The sequence below is a fragment of the Pogoniulus pusillus genome, chromosome 13 (genome assembly GCF_015220805.1).
Source record: "Pogoniulus pusillus isolate bPogPus1 chromosome 13, bPogPus1.pri, whole genome shotgun sequence".
In the NCBI taxonomy this organism is placed as follows: Eukaryota; Metazoa; Chordata; class Aves; order Piciformes; family Lybiidae; genus Pogoniulus; species Pogoniulus pusillus.
The window spans coordinates 6840587-6866362 of NC_087276.1; the positions used below are offsets into that span (position 1 = coordinate 6840587).

At 45.7% G+C, this 25776-nt stretch overlaps 1 long non-coding RNA gene across 1 annotated transcript; it reads left to right on the forward strand.

Annotated features, from left to right (window-relative positions):
- The first annotated feature begins 412 nt into the window (after positions 1 to 412).
- LOC135180293 (uncharacterized) lies at positions 413 to 4204 on the forward strand. The gene is made up of 3 exons (XR_010304369.1): positions 413 to 463; positions 1220 to 1264; positions 3872 to 4204. It is a non-coding gene; the product is annotated as an uncharacterized LOC135180293 (long non-coding RNA).
- The last annotated feature ends 21572 nt before the right edge of the window (positions 4205 to 25776 follow it).

Genomic DNA, 25776 nt, shown 5'->3' on the forward strand with positions numbered 1-25776 from the left:
TCAGAAAGGCAAAGGAACAGTGACAGAGCCCAAGAGTGAAGACAGCAAGATCCTTTACAGGTTGTCTTTTTAGTACAATTAACACACCAATGAATGATATAGACTTTATCATTATTATTCTTTTCCAACCAATGCCCTGCTTATTCATAGAATCATAGAATCAACCAGGTTGGAAGAGACCTCCAAGACCAGCCAGTCCAACCTAGCACCCAGCCCTAGCCAGTCAACTACACCATGGCACTAAGTGCCTCATCCAGTCTTTTCTTGAACACCTCCAGGGATGGTGACTCCACCACCTCCCTGAGCAGCCCATTCCAATGCCAATCACTCTCTCTGCCAACAACTTCCTCCTAACATCCAGTCTATACTTCCCCCGACACAACTTGAGACTGTGTCTCCTTGTTCTGTTGCAGGTTGCCTGGGTGAAGAGACCAACCCCATCCTGGCTACAGCCTCCCTTCAGGTAGTTGTAGACAGCAATGTGGTCACCCCTGAGCCTCCTCTTCTCCAGGCTAAACACCCCCAGCTCCCTCAGCCTCTCCTCATAGGGTTTGTGTTCCAGGCCCTTCACCAGCTTTGTTGCCCTTCTCTGGACACCTTCCAGCACCTCAACATCTCTCTTGAATTGAGGGGCCCAGAACTGGACACAGCACTCAAGGTGTGGCCTGACCAGTGCTGAGTACAGGGGAAGAATAACCTCTCCTGTCCCATTTGCCAAACCGTGTCTGACCCAGGCCAGGATGCCATTGGCTCTCTTGGCCACCTGGGCACACTGCTGGCTCATCTTCAGCTACTATCCACCAGTACCTCCAGGTCCCTTTCTTCCTGGCTGCTCTCCAGCCACTCTGTCCCCAGCCTGTAGTGCTGCTTGGGGTTGTTGTGGCCGAATTGTAGAACCCTGCACTTGGCCTTGTTAAATCTCATCCCATTGGCCTCTGCCCACCCATCCAGCCTGTCCAGGTCTATATTCTAAAGAATGTCCATAAAGTTCCTCTCTTTTGTTTATAATTTCAAATCATAATAGAGTCTTAGCTCTTAAACTGCTGCAGGGATTGAGGTAAGCTCTTTGCATACGGTTGAGTGCATATCTGAGCCATTAGCATGCTTTAATAAAAAAAAGAATGAAATAAACCATTTGACAACACAATTGTTACCTGCATGCCTGTGATAAAATTGCCTTTTTGTTTTACACACCCTTCCTCTTTTCTCATCTCTACAGTGTTGGCTGTAGGTGATATAACAGCAGCTGAACAAGAAATCCTAGGTAAGGTCATAGAACAGTTAAAACAAACTGTTGCTGGAGCTTCAGGAGAAGAAGCAGTACGACCTGATTACACTACTAACTGTGCTGCACTCCAGATCCTGACTCTGTATTCAGCATCTACTAGGAAATTGGCAATGTATTGCTGTTCACCCTTCAAATATTGCTCTGGAAACAGAATGCAACCTCATGAACTAATGTCAGTAAAAAGCTTATTCGATGTCTGGTTTGGGACTCATTGATCTCATCCAGCTGCAAAGCTCATTCGTAACACTGAAACGTCAGCAACGTTGGTGGCTTCAGGAAGTCAAATTTATTTCTGTGTGGGTTTTATGTTAATATTTTTCTTACACATATATATATATATATTTAGCTTAATTCTAATGTAAAACAATGTACATATATTTTGGTGGAACGTTGGTGTACCCTTTTTGGCTTTTGCAGCCCTTCCTAATGTCAAGACGCAACAGCCTCCAGCTCTCAGAGAGCTGCAAATGTTCTTTTCTAGAGGACTTCCAAATTTTTATACACTTCTCTAACCCTGAGTTAGAAATTATCATAGAATCATAGATCAGCCCTATCCTACACAGACTGGAGAGCTGGGCACAGAGGAACAGGATGAAGTTCAACAAGGACAATTGCAGAGTCCTGCATGTGGGGAGGAATAATAAACTGCACCAGTAGAGGCTGGGAGGTGATCTGCTGGAGAGCAGCCCTGTGGAGAGGGACCTGGGAGTGCTGGTGGCTAACAAGTTAACCATGGCACAGCAATGTGCCCTTGTGGCCAAGAAGGCCAATGGGATCTTGGGCTGTATTAGGAAGAGTGTGTCCAGCAGATCAGAGAGGTCCTTCTCCCCCTCTACTCTGCCCTGGTGAGACCTCATCTTGAATACTGTGTTCAGTTTTGGGCTCCCTAGTTTAAGAGGGACAGGGATCTGCTGGAGAGGGCCCAGCAGAGGGCTACGAGGATGATTAGGGGACTGGAGGGCATGGCTGATGAGGAGAGGCTGAGGGACTTGGGGCTTTTTAGTCTAGAAAAGTGAAGATTTAGAGGGGATTTGATAAATATAAACATCTGAGAACTGGTCAGGAATGGGGGGGACACACAGGCTCTGCTCACTTGCTCCCTCTGATAGGACAAGGAGCAATGGGTGTAAGTTGCAGCACAAGAGGTTCTGCCTCAACACAAGGGGGAACTTCTTTACTGCAAGGGTCACAGAGCACTGGAGCAGGCTCCCCAGAGAGGCTGTGGGGTCTCCTTCCCTGGAGCCTTTGAAGGCCTGTCTGGATGTGTTCCTCTGTGATCTGTTAGATAGTATTGTCCTGCTCTGACAGGGGGGTTGGATTTGATGATCTCCTTGGGTCCCTTCCAACTCCTAACATCCTGTGAGCCTGTGATCCTATACAATCAACCAGACCATGGCACTAAGTGCCTCATCCAGGCTTTTCTTCAACACCTCCAGGGATGATGACTCCACCACCTCCCTGGGCAGCCCATTCCAATGGCAAATCACTCTGTGAAGAACTTTCTCCTACCACCCAGCCTATAATCCACCATAACCGAAAAAAGTGTTCTTAGTTTATGCAGCAGACCAGGGAAGCCTTGCTAAGCAAGCTAGCTAACCATAACAAAACCAGTTTTGGTCCAAAAGGTCAGAAAACATTTCTAGAGTGAATTAACTGCCCATTGGGTATCATGTGTTCAATGATGGAAGGCATTTGACATCAGTAGGACTCAAATCGCTGTGTCTGTTATCGGATAACCTATACGTGAATATTGTATTACAGTGTTTAATTTGCAGTTGTTCCTTAAGATTATCTTGTGTTGCTGAGCCAAGGGATTCTGAATCATAAGTTTGTTGCATGTGCTTGAGCTGGTGCTGTCACATGTGAGCAAGAGGCTGAGATGTGATTAACAGTGAAAGAGAGGAGTGTATATAAAAGAGACAGCTGAAATCTGAAGGAAGGTAGCTCTTGTTCCGTGGACTAAGTTTAGCATGGAGGAGGATCAAAACTTGAGAGTCCTGAATGACCTCAGAATTTTTTGGATAGTGTAATAGAATTTCTGCTTTATGGCTGAGACCCACTTTTAAAGTAAGAGCTGCAGGCAGAGAGGGCCAAATAACCCCTTAATGGAAAATGCAAATATAAATCATAGAATCATAGAATTATAGAATCAACCAGGTTGGAAGAGACCTCCAAGATCATCCAGTCCAACCTAGCACCCAGCCCTAACCAATCAACTAGACCATGGCACTAAGTGCCTCAGCCAGGCTTTTCTTGAAGACCCCCAGGGGCGGTGCCTCCACCACCTCCCTGGGCAGCCCATTCCAATGCCAATCACTCTCTCTGTGAAGAACTTCTTCCTAATATCCAGCCTAGACCTGCCCTGGCACAACTTGAGACTGTGTCCCCTTGTTCTATTGCTGGCTGCCTGGGAGAAGAGGCCACCCCCCACCTGGCTACAATGCCAACCATGATCTTTTCTTTAGTGCAAGAAGTCTGTTTTACAGGGAATTGGGATATGTTATGTGGTTTGGTAAACTTATTCTGTCAAGCTGTTTCTAAACAAGTCCTTTAATTCTTGTGCTTCTTTTTTTTCTCTTGCAGTCCAGTCCTTACAACCCACCTGGCAACAAGGACAAACTCCCATCTTGAGAGGATGAAGTGAAAAGAATATGTAAACAAAGATCAGGAGTCATACATGAAATCAGAGTAATTGACAAAAGCCCCCAAACTGGCAGAACATGAGGTGACTGTCAAAGCAGGGAGTAACATATTAGCAGTAATAAATAACCCAGAAATCTCACTTCATGGAAGCAAACCAATGTAAACATTAGAGACAGCCAATGCTAAACACTAATTAGATATAATTGCATTTTCAAAATGATTTGATGGATCAGAGAACCATTTTCTGGCACTACTCTCCTGGACACCTGGGCAGAAGCAGGCAGCTCACTTGCAGGCTTTGCAAAACGCCAGTGAGGAACCATGGGCCAAATCAGGGAAAGGAGATCAAGGAAAATCTCTTCTGAGGCACAGCAGACCCTCAAAGGCTCATATTTGACTCCAAAGATGGCTTTTCCATAGCTTCATCCAAGGTTCCCTTTCTTGCACAGAGCCAAAATAGCTTATGGTCCACCCAAGCGCAGCCCATCTGGAGAGCCTGACTGTCCCGAGAGACTGACTGGGCCACCAGCAGGAGATGCTAGACCATGGAGTAACAGCAAAAGCTGAAATTTCTCTGATTTACTCCAGGTTAGTAGCTTTTGCAGGAGCATTTCTAAACAACAGGTCACAGGCTGTGTTTGTAAATATGAGTTGTAGCCACTGCCTATGCTGTGAACTAGCCAGGTGGGATGAGACACTTGTGCTTCAGTGTTTACCTCTGCTACTTGCAAGCAGCTACAAGTTGCTGATGTGATTGCTGACTCTGGCAATGGATGGTATCATTTGAACTAACTGATACTGCTTCAGGCTATGCCTATTCCTTCCACAGGCAGTTTGCAATGCAGAGTTTAAGAGACCTAGTGCATCAGCATCTTGATTCTTGCTTTACTTTTCTGTCTTGCATCAAGCAAGCATCTAGCTGAGGGCAGGAGACCAGGGCTGGCCTTTAGTAAAATGTCAAGATGTCTTATTCTTAAGTAATTTCCTTTGAGCAGTTGTTACACAAGCACTACATGGCTTCCCCTAAATGGCTCTTAACTATAGTTTGCATCAATAGCAGTTCCCCCATTATGGTCTCATTGCTCTCTATATAGAGTAGCCTTGTGCAGTCCAAATCCCTTTCTCTCTCCTCCCATCTCCTCAGTGTCTGCTCTCTCTCCAGGTGCTGGTAGCATTCATTATTCATGCAGTGCCATCTTCTGCCTGCCACTTGGTAATCAAGAGCTGTGTTAGCCTCATAGCTCAGAGGACTTTGGTGGGTTGCTTCTCAGTGCCTAAGACAGGCAGTCCAACATCACTGGCACAGCATGGGCCAAGGTGCAACGGAAAAAGGGAGCTACAGTGGCTGGAGAGCAGCCAAACAGAGAGGGATTTGGGGGTGCTGATTGATACCCGCCTGAACATGAGTCAGCAGTGTGCCCAGATGGCCAAGAAAGCCAGTGGTATTCTGGCTTGCATCAGGAATGGTGTGGCCAGCAGGAGCAGGGAGGTCATTCTGCCCCTGTACTCTGCACTGGTTAGACCACACCTTGAGTACTGTGTTCAGTTCTGGGCCCCCCACTTTAGGAGGGACATTGAGATGCTTGAGTGTGTCCAGAGAAGGGCGACGAGGCTGGGGAGAGGCCTTGAGCACAGCCCTACGAGGAGAGGCTGAGGGAGCTGGGATTGGTTAGCCTGGAGAAGAGGAGGCTCAGGGGAGACCTTATTGCTGTCCACAACTACCTGAGGGGTGGTTGTGGCCAGGAGGAGGTTGCTCTCTTCTCTCAGGTGGCCAGCACCAGAACAAGAGGACACAGACTCAGGCTGTGCCAGGGGAAGTTTAGGCTGGAGGTGAGGAGAAAGTTCTTCACTGAGAGAGTCATTGGACACTGGAATGGGCTGCCCGGGGAGGTGGTGGAGTCGCAGTCCCTGGGGCTGTTCAAGGCAGGATTGGACGTGGCACTTGGTGCCATGGTCTAGCCTTGAGCTCTGTGGTAAAGGGTTGGACTTGATGATCTGTAAGGTCTCTTCCAACCCTGATAATACTGTGATACTGTGATACTGTGATACAGTGCTGTTTTGCCCTCTCTTCATAGTCTGGTGCCAGGATCTACTCCCACAGTGGCTTCAGTCCAAACCCCCATACAGCCATAATCAAACAGAACAGGCCTGTAATAGCCAGTACCCTTAAATCCCCATAATTTGAGGGGTTTGTGGCTTGGGTCTCACTGTGTGGACAGATAATGTACTTACAGCTCTAATCACACACAAGTACACAATAAATGGCAGTGATCACATGAGAAGTGACCCATTACAAAGGTCTGGTGGAACAGAAGTGACAGTGGTGGAAGGTCACAGGACAAGATTATTCTTGTTTCCCAGTTTTACATTCATTTTCATAGAGGTGAGATTGATTTTGAAATGAGGTTTCAAAGCACCAAGCCTTTGGAATGAATGCTTGGAACAGATTATTTTTCTTTTGATGTTAGTAGATTAATTCAGCCACTGAAATCTAAAGTGAAGGGTAAAGTCAAGCCTGGCAAGCAACTGATGTGTGCCTTTCTCTCACAATCTGACAACAATTTTGGCTTCCTGTTTAGAATGGCATTGTGCAGGCTGATGTTTCAGAAGGTCTGGCAGACACCTGCTGGTGTCAAAATGGGGCATGTCTCCTGGTGCTTTGCTGGGTGAAAGCCTCATATTTTCATCCTGTACCACAGAGTCATAGAGTCAACCAGGTCGGAAGAGACTTCCAAGAGATCAGCCAGTCCAACCTAGCACCTAGCTCTGTCCAATCAACTAGACCATGGCACTAAGTGACTCAGCCAGGCTTTCCTTGAACACTTCCAGAGACAGTGGCTCCACCACCTCCCTGGGCAGCCCATTCCAACGCCAATCACTCTCTCTGTCAAGAACATCCTCCTAACATCCAGCCTATACCTCTCTTGGCACAACTGGAGACTCTGTCCCCTTGTTCTGTTGCTGGTTGCCTGGGAGAAGAGACCAACCCCCACCTGGCTACAACCTCCCTTCAGGTAGTTGTAGACAGCAGTGAGGTCACCCCTGAGCCTCCTCTTCTCCAGGCTGCACATCCTCAGCTCCCTCAACCTCTCCTCACTGGGCTGTGCTCCAGGCCCTCACCAGCTTCATCGCCTTCCTCTGGACACGTTCCAGTATCTGAACGTCTCTCTTGAATCGAGGAGCCCAGAACTGGATGCAGTGCTCAAGGTCCGTTTGAGGTCCCTAGGGATGGCTGGCTAGCCTGTGTCACTTGCTGTCACAGTGCTTGTTCCACTCACATGAAGGAAAGAACTTGCCCATCATGAGGGGACACGAGGTGTCGATTTTCACTTCTGTGGGTGTGAGGAGCCTTTACTCCCACCTCTACCCATGTTCCAGGCTCCAGGCACCTGAACCAAATCCTGTAAAAAGGGTAAAGCTGCAAGGTGCTAAGAACCTGGGGCTTAACTAATACCCTTGGGGATAATAACTGCCACATTCCCAGAAGGGAATTCTTTCAAGTTCAGCGGCTGTAAAGTGGATAATATATTAACGTTTCAGTATCTTTATTAAATACTTAACAATGTAATTTTTTTTTTCAGAAGACTCTCCTGGCATTGCTGCCTTTTTGCATGTGCTTAGTTACCATTTGAAACAGCTACAAAACAGTGACATGTGGTACCAAAGATTTCCTAGGCATCCCAAAGCAATATATGTGGGTGATATATGACATCCTTCCATAAATCCTAAATTTACACAGTATGCTAATGCTTGATTCCATAATTTCTTTTAAAAATGATTATACCCTGCTGCTAAGAGCAAAGGCATACTAAAATCAGTTTTCTATGCTTTTCCAACAATGAAATGCAAGCCAGCACACCACATAACCAATACTTACCATATGTTAGAAGATAATCCAGTAGGCTTCAGACACTGACATGATTTGCTCACGTAAAAATCCCTTTTTTAAAAGGTGGTAACAACAGCCTACCATTTTTTATTATTCCTTTAGCGACCTGCTATAGAAACACCAATATTAAATACAAATATCTTTATTGTAAACCAATCCAGTCTGATTTTTTTGGTGGCTTTTAATGTGGGAATGACTCTGGCTTAGTCGCTAGGGTAAGGGAACAAGAGCTGCAATTAAGTCATCGCGTCGTTGGAAGAGAATTCTCAAACCCAGAAAGAATCAAAAGAAGCCTAAAAAGCAGCTTTGAGGTTTCTGGTATATTGGAGATGAGATGAAACAGTTCAATTTGGTATTAAAATAATTAAATGCAGCCTAGAAAAACAGCTATGAAATATTTCTGTAGAGCACTGATGGCTCTTAAGTACAGTTCATTGCTTTCCCATTCTGTATCAAATGAGACTTAATATTAAGCGCACGCTTAAGTGTTTGCAAATTTGGGGGGTCTAAGGAAAGAAAATGTGAAATGCAATTTTTTTTTTTTACAGTGAAAGGAAAGGAATGAATGCATCTGACAGGTTAAGATTAAGGCTTTGTGCACTAATGTGGCATCTTTCATTGTTACAGAATGATAAGAAAATAGAAAAATTGGATGTAGAAAGTGGAAGGTAGCAAAATACACGAATCCCCTTTCTTTCTCCCCACTCCCCCCCCCCCCCCCAAGATTCACCAGGGAAAACATACTTGAGCTCAAGCACTGCTTAGAGGTGGAAAATAAACATTTTTAAAGCTGAGATACTTTCAATTTCCCCCAAATCATTAGGACATCAGGGTTGAACTCTTGGCCCCACTGAAGTCAGTGATAGACGAATGAGTGGAAAATACAGGTCTAAAAGAAATTTATAGCTATTATCACTAGACCATTTCTCTCGCATTATACTTTTAAATACTGTTATCATTTCGAGTCGTGTCATTGCATGATCCTCAGGAAAGCATATTTGCACCTGTGAGATAGTGCTTTGTGTTTCCTTTTAATGCAAAGATGACGTAATGAAGCTCAGCAGGCTGGATTTAATAATAGCCCAGTTTCTTCACTTCTATGTGTCTACGTTTCTGGTGCCCTGTTCCTCTGACCAGACTATTCCAGCTGGACTGCTGGTTAGTTTTATTGAGTAATGGACTGAGCAAAACCAGTAGTTATGAGATACAAGTATTCCCAAGGGGAGCGTTTGGCAGTATGTGGAAGTATTTGTAATAGGAGGATCTGGCACTTTTCCAGCCTCTGCAGAAGTGTAGACTCCTCCTTTACTCCCAAAATATGCAAAGGGTTTACAGTCGAGAGTAGAGAAATGTGGGAACTCCACAGTTTGACACACTGATCCGCTCCTAAATTGCCCACAACTGCCTACGTGCTTTGGAACACCCTCTGCAAACCCCAACATTTGGAGGAAGAGTTAGGGTGGTTTTCTTTCCTAATTAGTAGCAGAGTGGCTTCTTTTGCCCAGTATGTATTTTTTTTTGGGTGTGGTGGTTTGGGTGTTCCCCCTCCCCCCCACACTTCGGAAAATCACCCAGACTAGACTCAGCTGCTCTGGAAATTGAATGAAGCTTTATATTTACAGCTCAGGACAATATACAAGCAGATATTGACAATCTATACAGCTAAATACAAAAATAGACAAGTTAAAAAGTAACACAGAAACACAACAGCCCTCCCAGAAACCTGAGTCCCCAGGAGGGGCTCTCAACCACCCTTCCACTTTCTCCCACCCCTCTGCCTAACCCCAGACTCTGCCTTACACTTCAAGGTAAGTTAGAGGGTTGGCCAGAGGGGTTAGGAAGCAGATGGATTAGTCAGGCAAGTTCAAAGCCCAGAGAGAGACTCTGTTATCTATGTTTGTGTTCTTGTTCTTATACATACAACTACCTGAAGGGAGGTTGTAGCCAGGTGGGTGTTGATCTCTTTTGCCAGACAACCAGCAATAGAACAAGGGGACACAGTCTCAAGTTGTGCCAGGGGAGGTCTAGGCTGGATGTTAGGAGGAAGTTGTTGGCAGAGAGAGTGATTGGCATTGGAATGGGCTGCCCAGGAAGCTGGTGGAGTCACTGTCCCTGGAGGTGTTGAAGCAAAGCCTGGATGAGGCACTTAGTGCCATGGTCTAGATGAATGGATAGGGCTGGGTGCTAGGTTGGATTGGATGATCTTGGAGGTCTCTTCCAACCTGGTTGATTCTATGATTCTATCTCAGCAAGCCTATGAGTGAAGCAGACATCATCATTGTTTCCTTTTCACAGCCTATCATCTAATTCTTCTCACCAAAACATTCTGGGTAGGCTCAAACTAGCCCATTGGGCCAGATCCTCAGCTGGTGTTAATCAGTATAACCACTGATCTTGATGGAACTACTCACAATACTATCAGTCATAATTTTGGGTATTCGATTTTCTGCCATTTTTATAACAACACACTGGAAATTACAAATGGTGAACCTATATTTGAATAATTAGAGCTATCTAGTTAAATTAAGTACCTAGTTAAATTAAGGCTCCTGATGAGAACAGTAAATTAAGCACAGAAAGTAATTTTGATCTAGAGATTTTTTTTTGAAGGGACAAAGTATAGTTCATTCTTTTGCTGCTGAGATACTTTTGTGCAAATGTATTTAACATTGCTGAGAGGATTCTATTGTAGTATAATCCCATGGAAATGAATAGCTACATTATACAGTATCACAGTATCACCAAGGTTGGAAGAGACCTCATAGATCATCAAGTCCAACCCTTTACCACAGAGCTCAAGGCCAGACCATGGCACCAAGTGCCACGTCCAATCCTGCCTTGAACAGCTCCAGGGACGGCTACTCCACCACCTCCCCGGGCAGCCCATTCCAGTGTCCAATGACTCTCTCAGTGAAGAACTTTCTCCTCACCTCAAGCCTAAATTTCCCCTGACGTAGCTTGAGGCTGTGTCCTCTTGTTCTGGTGCTGGCCACCTGAGAGAAGAGAGCAACCTCCTCCTGGCTACAACCTCTCCTCAGGCAGTTGTAGACAGCACTAACTAGCCAACTAGTATCTTTTTTTTCCCCCTCCCTGACATTTGGAAGGCATCACAGGTCATATGAATGCAGACCAGTGTCTGTTAAAGGGTAAGAGTCAAAAGAAGAGACACAGGGATATGTTAGCCTGTCTTATCCTTGTAAGGTTGCCCATGTTCTTCATGCCTTCTGCTGCTTTGCTCAATCAACTGTCAATGAGTCACACAAATCATAGAATCAGTCAGGGTTGGAAGGTCTTATTTCCTTCACTTAAATAGTTAGGGAGCAGTGGAGCATTTGCAATCTTTCCTGTGATAGTTACACTGCAGTGCTAGGGATGCAGTGTGCATCCTTACACTGCATCCTTACAAAAGATGTTAATAACAGACAAGAGCTGTGATGTTATGGCATAGAATGAGTAACTGTCATCATGAGAAGATCTATTTCCGTACAATCACAGAATCAGTCAGGGTTGGAAGGGACCACAAGGATCAGCTAGTTTCAATCCCCCTGCCATGGGCAGGGACACCCTACCCTAGAGCAGGCTGCCCACAGCCTCAGCCAGCCTGGTCCTAAACACCTCCAGGCATGGGGCCTCAACCACCTCCCTGGGCAACCCACTCCAGGCTCTCACCACTCTCATGCTGAAGAGCTTCCTCCTCACGTCCAGTCTGACATGATGTGGCTTTAACTTCTTTTTGTTGGTCGATTCTCACAAGGTTTGGGAACCTTTCTGGAGTCATTAGAGTAACATTTCCACAGCATGGACACTACATACAAAAACTTCCATACCTGCTAGGGCCTTCTGTGAGACTGTGCTGGGTAAAGGGAGAGTGGCAGGAAGCCCTGGAAGGGGTCATGCAGAGTACTGTGCTCAGTCAAAACTCACATGTTGTTTAGGAGGGGTTTGAATCTGGGTTTGGGGTGAAATGCAACAAGGCTGATGTAAAAGTTATTAAATAATTTATTAGTGTACACAGAGAAAATTTCCCCAAACTTATTTACAAGGAACCCACACAAATGCTATGATGCAGTTAGTCAAACTGTTTTTGCAGACTGCCTCTATGCAGTCAGATGAAATGACTTAGGAAGGATCTTTAGAAAGGTTTATAGCTAGAGAGAATGGCAGCACGAACTGACGCTGGAGGGGCAAGCATCAACTTTTGCCAACTTGAGTAAAGAGAGTTAGGGTCAAAAGTCTCAATATTTGCTCTCCAAAAGCATAAGCATGGAAATATATATGGTGAAAGCCAGGTGGTGGACTCCACGTGGTAATGAATCATAGAATCATAGATTCAACCAGGTTGGAAGAGAGCTCCAACATCATCCACTCCAACCTAGCACCCAGCCCTAGCCAGTCAACCAGACCATGGCACTAAGTGCCTCAGCCAGGCTTTGCTTGAACACCTCCAAGGATGGCAACTCCACCACCTCCCTGGGCAGCCCATTCCAATGCCAATCACTCTCTCTGCCAACAACTTCCTCCTAACATCCAGCCTATGCTTTCCCCAGCACAACTTGAGACTGTGTCCCCTTGTTCTGTTGCTGGTTGCCTGGGAGAAGAGCCCAACCCCACCTGGCTACAGCCTCCCTTCAGGTAGGTGTAGGCAGCCCTGGTGTGACGGGGCTGTGCTGCTGGCTCAGTCCAAACGGAGCACGCTGGCTGAGAAGGGCCACGGGAACGAGAGAGGTCTGCCGTGGCTCTCAGAACGCCATCGGGTGGTCAGCAGCCTCCTGGGCAAAGCAGGGTCCAGGTCTGCAGTGTGGCTGAGCGCTGCGTAGAGCGAGGAGTGTGCCCTCGGGCTGGCAGGGAGGGCTGGAGCGGCGGGCGGCGAGTCCCCTGTCGGAACCCGCTGCTAGGTCGTTGCTGAGCCGTTCCCTGTGTTCGGGCTGGATCAGGCAGCGTCAGGCTGCCAGCCGCAGGCAAGTCCCTGCTGCGGTGGCACACGGAGGCGGCGAGGCAAACAGGCAGCGAGCAGAGCAAAAGCAGCAGCAGGCAGCGGGCGAGCAGGGAGAGCTGAGCGGTGAGTACCTTCCTGACCTGGACTCTCCTGTTTGTCAGATGTGGGCTGAGATTAAAGGCCCTTTGGCCACGAGATCACCCGATCGGCTTTTGGCAGGTGGCCAACACATGGCAGATCAGGAAGGGTCCACAGGTCTGGCTCCCCTAAGTCCGGGAAGAGCAGGGGCCTTGTGCCCAGCAGGCCATAGCTGGGCGCCTGGGCTCACACAGCCGCCTCACAGCCTGCGCCCGGGCAGGCCGCACGGTGCTGCGCCAGGCCCTTGTGCCCCGTTGTGTCCCGTTATGTGTTTGCCTCTGGCATGGCAGTTACAATCATGCAATCACAGAATCAACCAGGTTGGAAAAGACCTCCAAGATCATCCAGGCTAACCTAGCAGCCAGCCCTAGCCACTCAACCAGACCATGGCACTAAGTGCCTCAGCCAGGCTTTGCTTCAACACCTTCAGGGACGGTGACTCCACCACCTCCCTGGGCAGCCCATTCCAATGCCAATCACTCTCTCTGCCAACAACTTCCTCCTAACATTCAGCCTAGACCTCCCCTGGCACAACTTGAGACTGTGTCCCCTTGTTCTATTGCTGGTTGCCTGGGAGAAGAGGCCAATCCCCACCTGGCTACAGTCTCCCTTCAGGTAGCTGTAGACAGCAATGAGCTCTGCCCTGAGCCTCCTCTTCTGCAGGCTGCACACCCCCAGCTCCCTCAGCCTCTCCTCACAGGGTTTGTGTTCCAGGCCCCTCACCAGCTTTGTTGCCCTTCTCTGGACACCTTCCAGCACCTCAACATCTCTCTTGAAATGAGGAGCCCAGAACTGGACACAGCACTCAAGGTGTGGCCTGGCTGAGGCACTTAGTGCCATAGTCTAGTTGATTGGACAGGGCTGGGTGCTAGGTTGGACTGGATGACCTTGGAGGTCTCTTCCAATCTGATTGATTCTATGATTCTAAGCCTCCACTTATCTATGAAAACATGTGTGTGCTCTTGTGTAACTTTGACAGCGTTAGGAAATTCTGGCTTGAATATTCATTTCCAATAATCACCTTATCAAATTTTCCTCTTGTTCATTCTCTGGATGTGTTCCTCTGTGACCTGAGCTAGATTATGGTCCTGCTCTGGCAGGGGGCTTGGACTTGATGATCTCTTTGGGTCCCTTCCAACCCCTGACATCCTGTGATCCTGTGAATGTGGGAAGAGCCTTGGGGTGGTTAAAGCCATTTATGAATTGGAGATGTGCACTGTGTGAAACAGGGCTGTAGTGTGTCTCCCTGGGGGCACCTGAGGTAGCACAACTATTTGCCAATGTGATCCTGTCACCTTCCAAAACAGTGATTGATTTACAGCTTAATGAACCATAGTAAAACGAAAGCGTGTCCCTCATAGTCACCTGTATCATGCTGTCACAGATGAGACTGATTAGTCACATAGGCTGAGAAGCATACTGCTAGCAAACTCATACCCCTGCATTTCAGTCACACAGGGATTTACTCTCCCAGCTGCTTTTAATGAGAGTCGCATGGCTAAAGCCCAGTCTGTTCCTGGGGATCTTTCTGTGGAACCAGGAATTATGCTAGCAGTGAGAGCTTTGACTCAGAAAGCTGCAAGTGAGAGGAGATTAGGTAAATATTGTGTCTTTCCCAAACCACAAGGAAAATATAGTCCCTCTTATATAGAAACTATTGAAGTATGATGTAAGCCACTGGTCAAGGATGCATAATTATGCCAACAAAACAAACTCACTTGTTAGGAAGTTTGAATAATCTCTGCCTACAGTGTATATCAAATGTTTCCTATGCCACTTTCCCCTTATTTTCCTGTCTGTGCCTTGATATTTATACTTGTTTTACAAGCAGGTTATCACTGCAGCAGCTATAAAATGCGTTATACAAATACAGATTCCTTCTGCTATTTCTGGGATGTGATCTTGCAGTTCATTGCAAGGTCAACTGTTAGAAAAGTGACTCCTGGAGAATTTCAGTGAGCCTCTGTGTGTGCAAAAATGGCAGTCTCTGAGGCTCGGTGGGAATAGACTGTAGTTTGTACAGAGGCAGCACTCAACTCAGATACATGGTACTTTAGAATCATGGAATCATTTAGGTTGGAAGGAATCTTTAAAGGGACCTTTGTGGTCCGCCTCTGCAACAGTCTAATGTCCTTCTTGTGCTGAGGGCTCCAGAGCTGGATGCAGTCCTCCAGATGAGGTCTCACCAGAGCAGAACAGAGTGGCAGAATCATCTCCCTTGACTTGCTGGCCACTCTTCTTTTGATACAGCCCAGGATGCAATTTGCCTTCTGGACTGTGAGTGCACATTGCTGGCTCATGTTCACCTTTTCATTCATCTGTATCACCGAGTCCTTCTCTGAAGGGCTGTTCTCAATCACATCATCCTGCACCCTGTATTGAGATTGATGATTGCCTGATCCAGGTGAGTGACCTTGCACTTGGCCTTGTTGAATCTCCTAGGGTTCATAAAGGCACACTGTTTGAGTTTGTCCTGCTCCCTGTGGATGGTATCCCATCAACTGCACCACTTAGCTTGGTGTCATCTGCAAGTTTACTAAAGGTTGCCACTCCACCTTGCTGTCTGTGTCATTAAGGAAGATATTAAACAGTACAAGAGGGATGTGGAGATTGTGGAACATGTTCAGAGAAGGGCCACGAGGATGATCAGAGGGCTGGAGCACCTCTGTTATGAGGACACACTGAAAGAGTCGGGGCTGTTCAGTCTGGAGAAGAGGAGGCTTCCAGGTGACCTTCTTGTGGCCTTCCAGGATCTGAAGGGGGCCTACAAAAAAGGTGTGGAGAGACTTTTTAGGTTCTCAGGGACTGACAGGACTAGGGAGAATGGAGGGAAGGTGGAGGTGGGGAGATTCAGATTGGATGTGAGGAGGAAGTTTTTCAGCATAAGAGTGGTGAGAACCTGGAGTGCGTTGTCCAGGGAGGTGGTTGAGCCCCATCTCTGGAGATGCTTAAGGCCAGGCTGGCTGAGGCTGTGGCCAGCCTGATCTAGGGTAGGGTGTCCCTGCTCATGGCAGGGGAGTTGGAACTACCTGATCCTTGTGGTCCCTTCCAACCCTGACTGATTCTATGATTCTAGTAGTGGTAACAGTACAGACACCCAAGGGACAGATTTCCACTTGGATATTGAGCCCCTGAGCACTATCCTCTGAATGCCACTATCCCATTTATTACCCACCAAGCAGTCCAACCATCAAATACATTTCTCTCCAATTTTCAGTGTGGTTGCTCATATTAGAGAATTTGCACAAGTCCAGACAGATGTCATTCTTTGTGTCACATAGAGTGATAATGTCAATACAGATACACCTTACAACGATCTATGTCACATGAATCCTTCTTCTTCTGCTTCTTGGTGCCTAACTGTGGTATAGAAACTTTGAAATACATTCACTTGTTAGATCTTTCATGATCAGTTGAAATGCAGAGTTCAGGTTATGTTCATTTTAATATCTGGGATAAAAGTTCTATCTACATTGAGTCCTGAAGAGCAACAGAAGTGTCCTGAAGAGCAACAGAAGTATCTACAAGCAGAAATAAAACCAACTGATCTCTGCAGAAGGCAGAAATTTCTTGAGAATCAGCTCAAAGCTTTGTCTACCTGTGTAATGTTTGCTGGAGTAGCTTTATCAGCAGACCTTCCTCAGGTAGATTCACTGTACAGCAGCAAAAATGTCTTCTGTCAGCATAGCTTCTGCTAGTTCCCTAAGAGGAAAAGTATGCTGACAAAAGGGCATTTTTTTTGACAGTAGGAATGTTTGTTTTTGTAACACCAATGACATTACAACTGCTGTGTGACAGAGATACAGCAACTAAAAAGCTAACATTCCTGTGAGCTTCTACTGGAAGAGAGAAGCATCTCAAAACTTATCTCCCTTTTCAAGAGCAAGATGCATCACTTGCTTAGTCTTTGTTGCCCTAAACACTTAACATTGTATATTTACCATACTGAAATCAGAGAAAACCAAAAGCCCTCAACCCCGAATCTTGCACTTCAGACAACTCTTTCCCTGTGGAGGAGGAGGGACATGGAACACTGCAGGCAGCTGCCGTGAATCATCCTTCAGCCTGTACCACTCAAAGATCCTCTCATGGTGTAAGAAGAGTTGCAGCAAGATTTATGCAGAGCACCTATGATAAACCCCTTACAGTTCTCTCTGTGGTATCTGTGCTCAAACTGACACAGATGTGTGCGCATTTTAAAGGCATAGTCATCGAATTTCCTCAACTTATGCTTTGCTAAATCATCAATGAAAATGTGTTTAAACCTTTCAGGCTAGGGCTGATGTGCAACAACCCTGAGGCAGCCTACCTTAGCCAGTGTGTGCTAGTTTGAGCTCAGCTGGAATATTTTGGTGAGAAGAATTAGATGATAGGCTGTGAAAAGGAACCAATGGTGATGGCTACTGCACTCATAGGCTTGCTGAGATGAATAAAACCAAGAACACAAACATAGATAACGGAGTTGCCCTCTGGCTTTTGGGCTGTACTTCTCTCTCTCTAATCTAACCTGCTGTCTGTGTGACTAATCCATCTGCTTCCTAACCCCCCTGGCTGACCCTCCAAACTCACCTTAAATGTAAGGCAAAGTATGGGGTTAAGGTAGAGGGGTGGGGAGAACGTGGAAGGGTGGTTGAGATCCCCTCCTGGGGACTCTGGTTTCTGGGAGGGCTGTTGAGTTTCTGTATTACTTTTTAAACTAGTCTATATATATATATATATATATATATATATATATATATAATATCTGCTTGTATATTGTGCTAAGCTATAAATATAGCTTCATTCTTCAATTTCCAGCAGCTGAGTCTAGTCTGGGTGATTTTCTTAAGTGTATGTGTTTGGGGTGGGGGCAGGTAACACTTAAACCATTGTTATTGAACAAGCACTCTGTGATGGTTTGGGTGTTACCCAAGTTTTTCATAGAAGCAAACACCTTGATTTTTTTTCCCCACCACAAAACCTTTCCCTTTTACATGTCTCAGTTTACCTGTTGTTATATTAAAGATCCATCTCCACTGCCAGTTCTGACACAGCTCTCTCATTAAGCACCCTGTATGAATGTACAGCCATAGCGTGGTTCTTTGCTGGATTTCATCCTACTGTCACATAAGAACCTGAACAGCTAAGTATGGTAGCTACACTTCAGTTGGCATGCTTTGAACATGTGATTGCCATCATTTCACATAAAGCTAAGCAATCAGCAGGAGTCCTAATCATTACTAGATTGTTTACTTTCACACTATTTTTCATATAGTACTTTATTTTGGAATTCATGTTGCTGAATGGGTCTGCAAAGATTAAATTAGACAGTGTAATGATAATCAAGACAGTGTGCTGACTGTAGAAGAAGTAATTTGATTCTCTGAGAATTTTTGTGAGAGGGAGGGAACAAGACCTAAAAGTTTCAAGTAACTCAGAGGCTTGAGGAGGAGGAGGAGGAGGAAGGGATGGAATTAAACAGTAAAAGCAGAAGACTGCAAAAGATCTATGTACCTCAGAAGGGATTAATTGAAAGAAAGGTCTGAAAATGAAAATTGAAAACAACTCTGTATTTCTTTTAATTAAAAAAGAACAAAGGTTACATCACAGAGTTTTGGTTACATATGAAAACAGCAGCAGGTGAGGACAATCAAAAGCATAGGCAGAAAGCAAAAAAAAAAAAAAAAAGAAGGTAATAAAAACTAAGAAGCTCCCAAACAGAACTCATAAAATAGAGGGAGCAAAAAAGCCCTAGAGGAGGAATTAATATACCCCTGTTTTGGCATTAGCACTTTCAAGGAAGCTCTAGCTGAATGTCAGAGTGCCACTGGAATCAATGGGTTACTGTGTTGGTGTGGATATCAACCAGTTCTGTGCAGTTTGCAGGCTCTTGGCTAAGATGTGAAGCTATCATCACCTTAACCACTGTGCTTGTATGTTATATCACATTTCCCCATCTGGATTCTGTTGGTGGGTGTTTTTTTTTTTTGTCTCTTACACTAGCAGCCTCCTTGGATCAGGGACTGTCTCTTCCAAATATTCAGCACTTAGCACAATGAAACATTGCTCCTGCCTTCAACTTAGAAGAGTAATAATTACTTCTGTAATTTTAATTAATGAGATGAGATTTAACAAGGCCAAGTGCAGGGTTCTGAACTTTGGCCACAACAACCCCAAGCAACGCTATAGGCTAGGGACAGAGTGGCCAGAGAGCAGCCTGGCAGAAAGAGATCTGGGGGTACTGGTGGATAGTAGCTGAACATGAGCCAGCAGTGTGCCCAGGTGGCCAGGAGAGCCAGTGGCATCCTGGCCTGCATCAGGAACAGTGTGGCCAGTAGGACAAGGGAGGTTATTCTTCCCCTGTACTCAGCACTGGTCAGGCCACACCTTGAGTCCTGTGTCCAGTTCTGGGCTCCTCAGTTCAAGAGAGATGTTGAGATACTGCAACGTGTCCAGAGAAGGATGACAAAGCTGATGAAGGGCCTGGAGCACAGCCCTGTGAGGAGAGGCTGAGGGAGCTGGGGGTGTGCAGCCTGCAGAAGAGGAGGCTCAGGGCAGACCTCATTGCTGTCTATAACCACCTGAGAGGAGGCTGTGGCCAGGTGGGGTTGGTCTCTTCTGCCAGGCAGCCAGCAACAGAATGAGGAGACAGAGTCTCAAGTTGTGCCAAGGGAGGTCTAGGCTGGATGTTAGGAGGAAATTGTTGCCAGAGAGAGTGATTGGCATTGGAATGGGCTGCCCAGGGAGGTGGAGTCTCTGTTCCTGAAGGTGTTGAAGAAAAGCCTGGCTGAGGCACTTAGTGCCATGGTCTGGTTGATTGGATAGTGCTGGGTGCTGGATTGGACTGGATGATCTTGGAGGTCTCTTCCAACCTGGTTGATTCTATGAATATTTGCATCACCTTTTCAACCCTGGACAACATAGCATTGTTCTTTGATATTGAACATTACCTATCAATGTAAATCACAGAACTGAGGTGATAGCAATGAGTGGAGATATTTAATTAAGAGCCATAATGGGTAAAAGAGAGAACATCCTTGTGACTTTTAATGATGGAGCAGTATGCTTAAAAGAATTCTGAAGTGCTAATTTCACATTTATGACTACACATTTTTCACTTTGAAATCAGCAACATAAAGCAGGCTGAATTATCAGGAAATAGTAAATGCTATCTCAGTGCTATCCATACTGTGGTTACGGGTCTACAGAACCTGTCAGTTTAAGGGCTGTTCTAAGGTCCTAAGAAAAAGGCCGTGGAAGATCTATTCTGAATGGTAACAGCATCAATGTGCTTGGAGGTAAGCAGAGTAACCTGGCAGTGAGCTCTGCCTAAGAGGTACAGCTACGACTTTCTCTGCACAGTAATATTGCTGGGCAGTGGGTGGCTGCAAAGCAGCCCTGAGGAGAGGGACTTGGGGGTGCTGGTGGTTGAGAAGTTCAACATGAGCCAGCAGTGTGCACTTACAACCCAGAAAGCCAAGCAGAACCTGGGCTGCATCAGGAGAACTGTGGCCAGCAGGTCGAGGGAGGTGATTCTCCCCCTCTACTCTGCTCCATGTTGGTGAGACCCCACCTGGAGTACTGCATCCAGTTCTGGAGGCCCTATTACAAGAAGGATGTGGAGATGCTGGAGCATGTCCAGAGAAGGGCCACTGGCAATGATCAGAGGGCTGGAGCGGCTCTGCTATGAGGAGAGACTGAAAAAGTTGGGGCTGTTCAGTATGGAGAAGAAGAGGCTGCCAGGTGGCCTTCTTTTGGCCTTCCAGTATCTGAAGGGGGCCTACGAAAAAGCTGGGGAGGGACTTTTTAGGCTCTCAGGGAGTGACAGGACTAGGAGGAATGGAGCAAAGGTGGAGGTGGGGAGATTCAGGCTGGATGTGAGGAGGAAGTTGTTCAGCATGAGAGTGGTGAGAGCCTGGAATGGGTTGCCCAGGGAGATGGTTGAGGCCCTGTCTCTGGAGATGTTTAAGGCCAGGCTGGCTGAGGCTCTGACCAGCCTGATCTAGGGTAGGGTGTCCCTGCCCATGGAAGGAATGGTTGGAACTAGATGATCCTTATGATCCCTTCCAACTCTGACTGATTCTATGATTCTGTACTGTTTTACCATACAGTTGTACTGATGCTGCCATGTCCCTTCAGAGCTCTCCATCTGGAGAAGGCAGAAAACAGAGCGGCTTTGATTTAATACATAAGTCTAATATTTTAAGGTGCTTCACGTGGGCACAATACATAGTGACTCAACAATGTATAAATTATGAGATCATGATATTTCTGTCAGTCAAGATGTGGTACACAGGTAATCCTAGAAAGCTGAAGACTGACAAAAACCATATGGGTAACTGTTTAAACTGTTAGTTATTAACAAAAGAAACATAGGAAGCCACTGGGGAGATCTAATTGAATTTATGTTTTCACAGAGCTGTTGAAGAGATGTATCTGGACATGCTGGAGCAAAACTTTACATGTACAGTTAGTACATTCACAGAGGTTGACTGAAAAATTCAGATGTTCAAGATTAAAACAGTCCTAAACTGATATTCGGTTTGGAATCATAGAATCAGTCAGGGTTGGAAGAGTCCACAAGGATCAACCACAATACCTTTCTCTCAAAATTGGAGAGAAATGTATTTGATGGTTGGACTGCTTGGTGGGTAATAAATGGGATAGTGGCATTCAGAGGATAGTGCTCAGGGGCTCAATGTCCAAGTGGAAATCTGTCCCTTGGGTGTCTGTACTGTTACCACTACTAGAATCATAGAATCAGTCAGGGTTGGAAGGGACCACAAGGATCAGCCAGTTCCAACCCCCCTGCCATGAGCAGGGACACCCTACCCTAGATCAGGCTGGCCACAGCCTCAGCCAGCCTGGCCTTAAACACCTCCAGAGACGGGGCTCAACCACCTCCCTGGACAACCCACTCCAGGTTCTCACCACTCTCATGGTGAAGAACTTCCTCCTCACATCCAATCTGAATCTCCCCACCTCCAGCTTTGCTCCATTCTCCCTAGTCCTGCCACTACCTAATTAGGTTTCCTAATCATGCGTGACTATGCAACCAATACTCACAATTGTCTGCTGGAGTCAGAGCTTTTACTTGGGCACTGCCTGTGAATAATCAAGCATTTTTACTTAGAAGCCTAAATTTGAACATAACAGTCTTGATGCTGGAGACATCTGTGGCAGAGTTTGTTTTATTTGCACGTTTGTCTGTTTGAAAAGTTAAGGATTGTAATTGATATTGTAGTAAAAGCTGGATTTTACATTTTAAAACTTGTCTTATTTGGAGAGCTTGCTATAAGCAACAGGTCTAGAAAAGGTGATCTTAAAGCTCTGGTCAACCTGGGCTCAGATGTATTTTCTCTGGCTATAGACATATATGAAAAAGAGGAGGCTCGGGTGACCTCGTTGTTGTCTACAACTACCTGAAGGGAGGCTGTAGCCAGGTGGGGTTGGTCTCTTCTCCCAAGCAAGCAGCAACAGAATAAGGGGACACAGCTTCAAGTTGAGCCAGGGCAGGTCCAGGCTGGATGTTAGGAGGAAGTTGTTGGCAGAGAGAGTGATTTGCCATTGGAATGGGCTGCCCCAGGGAGGTGGGGAAGTTGCCATTCCTGGAGGTGTTGAAGAAAAGCCTGGATGGGGCACTTAGTGCCATGGTCTGGTTGATTGGCTAGGGCTGGGTGCTAGGTTGAACTGGATGATCTTGGAGGTCTCTTCCAACCTGAAAAAAGAAAAAAAAGAAGGAAAAAAAAATTAACAACACAAGTGCCTGTCTACAGGACACCCTGTACTTCAATTAGTTGCAGATAATGTCTGGTTAGTTTAGTATTATAATAACAAGGGCAAAATATTAATAAATCTATATCTTTACTTATCAATTTTACAAGGGACTTTCATGACTAAGGCACAGAAGCTGTGTGCCACTCAGGTCAAATCATATCCTGTCACATATGGGAATCTAAAGTATGTGTCTTTGTGCTTAGCTGGAATTGGTTCAAATTCACTGTGGTCCACATGTGAAGAGCAGAACTTGATAATAGCTGAGCTGTGACAGAAAACACAATGAGTTCTGCGGGTACTAATAGGCATGAAGCAATAGGGCAGGCCAATGCATCCATGTCATCAGCTCTGGGTCGAGCAGACTGGCCTTGAGTGAAAGTCCCCAGACACCCACTGCTTGCACGGCCACCAGACTACAGTGAGCATTTCAGAGGGATCTTTGCATGCAGAATGCTGGCAAATGAAGAGCTTGCTATGTTAAACTGACATAAATTATTGAGGCTAGGTTTGTGGAAAGAGGTATTATTGGTACTAGCCTGAATGAGAGCATCAGGAAAACCATAGAGGTTTCAGTTCTCCTGTAGGAACTGTAAAAGTCTTGTGTGCTAGGATCTTGTCTGTCTCTGTTGGACTACTAAAAAGAAAATTTCTGTCCTTATTGTGTTGTTTTGAGGCCAATAGGAATATTCTAATGAGAGAAGTTAGATCATTAGTTGTAAAAAGAAAACAATGATAAAGTCTATACCATTCATTGGTTTGCTAAGAGGGATAAAAAGCCAAAGTGTAAATAGCTTGTTCTTCTTTTGCCTCAGAGCCTTTGTTTCTTCCACTCTAATGTCTTCCACTAACAGATAATGAGTGAGCTTCGCTGATTGTCTGTTTGGGAGAGACAGAGGATGGCTTTGAGCCCATTCTGAGCTTCTTTTGTTTTTCTGGGAGGGAGTTTGGATTTCTGGATTATTTCTTATTTGTATATAATTGTAAATACTTGCATATATACACAGTGTATTTACTTGTCAATCTAGCTTTGCTGTAGATATAGCTTCATCTTGCTTCCAAGACATCTGAGCTGGTCTGGTAATTTTCATTGTGTGTGTGTGTGAAGTTTCTCAACCCACTACACTTATTCTTCCTTGTTCATGTGCTTTAGCTCTCATGCAAACCCATGGTGCTGATGTAGGTGTAGTAGAGCAGAAAGCGTAGGTTGCTGACTAGTGGATGTCAAGGAGAGCAGCACAAACAACTTGTGTGGGCGTTTGTATTTCTGGAGTTGAGTCTCCCAGTCTCTGTCCAGAACAAGCTCTGTTTTCTCTGAGGCTTACATTGATGCACAGTCATTTGAGAGGATGCAAAGCAAGCTTGCTGACACTGCTCAGTAGCAGGCTTATATGCCACAGAGAAGAACATTTGCAAGGTTTGCCCAAATGGGAGAGGAGCTCTGTCCCTCCATCAGCAAATTACCCTCACTCATCTGAGGTGTTGCAGGGGAGTGAGTATCTTTTATGGTCCAGAGCACAGCAATGTAGGTATTTTTTTAATGCAAGGACTAGCAGGACTGTCTTATTTCTGAAATACCAGAATTCATGAAGCAAAACTAAAATCTTCCATTTCTTCCAAACTCAAAGTGAGCCTATATAAAAGGTATCTTTTTACACTGGAGCCTGGTGAAACTTCAAATCTTCCATTTCTTCCAAACCCAGTGAGAGCTTATATAAAAGGTATCTTTTCACACTGGAGCCTGGTGAAACTTCAAATCTTCCATTTCTTCCAAACCCAATGAGAGCTCATATAAAAGAATCATAGAATCATAGAATCAACCACGTTGGAAGAGACCTCCAAGATCATCCAGTCCAACCTAGCACCCAGCCTTAGCCAATCAACCAGACCATGGCACTAAATGCCTCAGCCAGGCTTTTCTTGAACACCTCCAGGGACAGAGACTCCACCACCTCCCTGGGCAGCCCATTCCAATGCCAATCACTCTCTCTGCCAACAACTTCCTCCTAACATCCAACCTATAATTCCCCCAGCACAACTTGAGACTGTGTCCCCTTGTTCTGTTGCTGGTTGCCTGGGAGAAGAGACCAACCCCCACCTGGCTACAGCTTCCCTTCAGGGTATCTTTTCAGACTGGAGCCTGATAAAACATCATTAAATGGATTTCTCTGTTTAATTGTCTGAATAATCTTTTTTTTTCTTTTTGCCTAGTATGAAAACATTCAGGTAGATTTATATGAGGTGCATCAGAAAAAGTGGAGATAGGTAGTAAAGATTATATTTATGTGCATAAGGTAGAAGACAACAACACATGGAGAGGAAAGATATATGGCTGGCTGGAAGCATTGCAAGCTAAGACTTTGCTAACTTGCCACATGTGTACATCACATAAGCAGCTGAAAATATTTAATAGTGAAGGCTTACACAAGTACAGTGCATTTGATTTAGGATAGAGTGTATGCAGCTGGTACAAATTTAAGTAGTATTTTCTTTTCTTGTTGGTGACACTGTAGCAAAAGAGTATCCACACCTTAAATGACCTAAAACATACCTATATTAAAGACAGGATATAATGAGGTGCAACACTGAAGTTACAATGAATGTAAGTGTGAGGAAAACTCCTACATTCTCTCAAAGGCTAGATATGGATTTCATTACAGATAAGCCTCTCTCTCTCCCTCTCTCTGACCCTGGAACCTTCTTACTCAAGGACTTACTTAAAGTGGTTTCCCAAAGCAGGCTACCTAGCATGAAACTGATTTTATGCTTTTAGGAGGACACACAAATCACCAACTCTATTTTAGGTACCACAGTTTTCAAGTGTGTTATCCATCACAGGCTCACAGGATGTTAGGGGCTGGAAGGGACCCAAGGAGATCATTGAGTCCAACCCCCCTGCCAGAGCAGGACAATACTATCTAACACAGATCACAGAGGAACACCTCCAGACAGGCTTTGAAAGGCTCCAGAGGAGACCCCACAACCTCTCTTTGGGGAGCCTGTTCCAGTGCGCTGTGACCCTCACAGTAAAGAAGTGTTGAGGTGGAACCTCTTGTGCTGCAATTTCCACCCATTGCTCCTTGTCCTATCCCAGGGAGCAAGTGAGCAGAGCCTGTTCCCCCTCTCCTG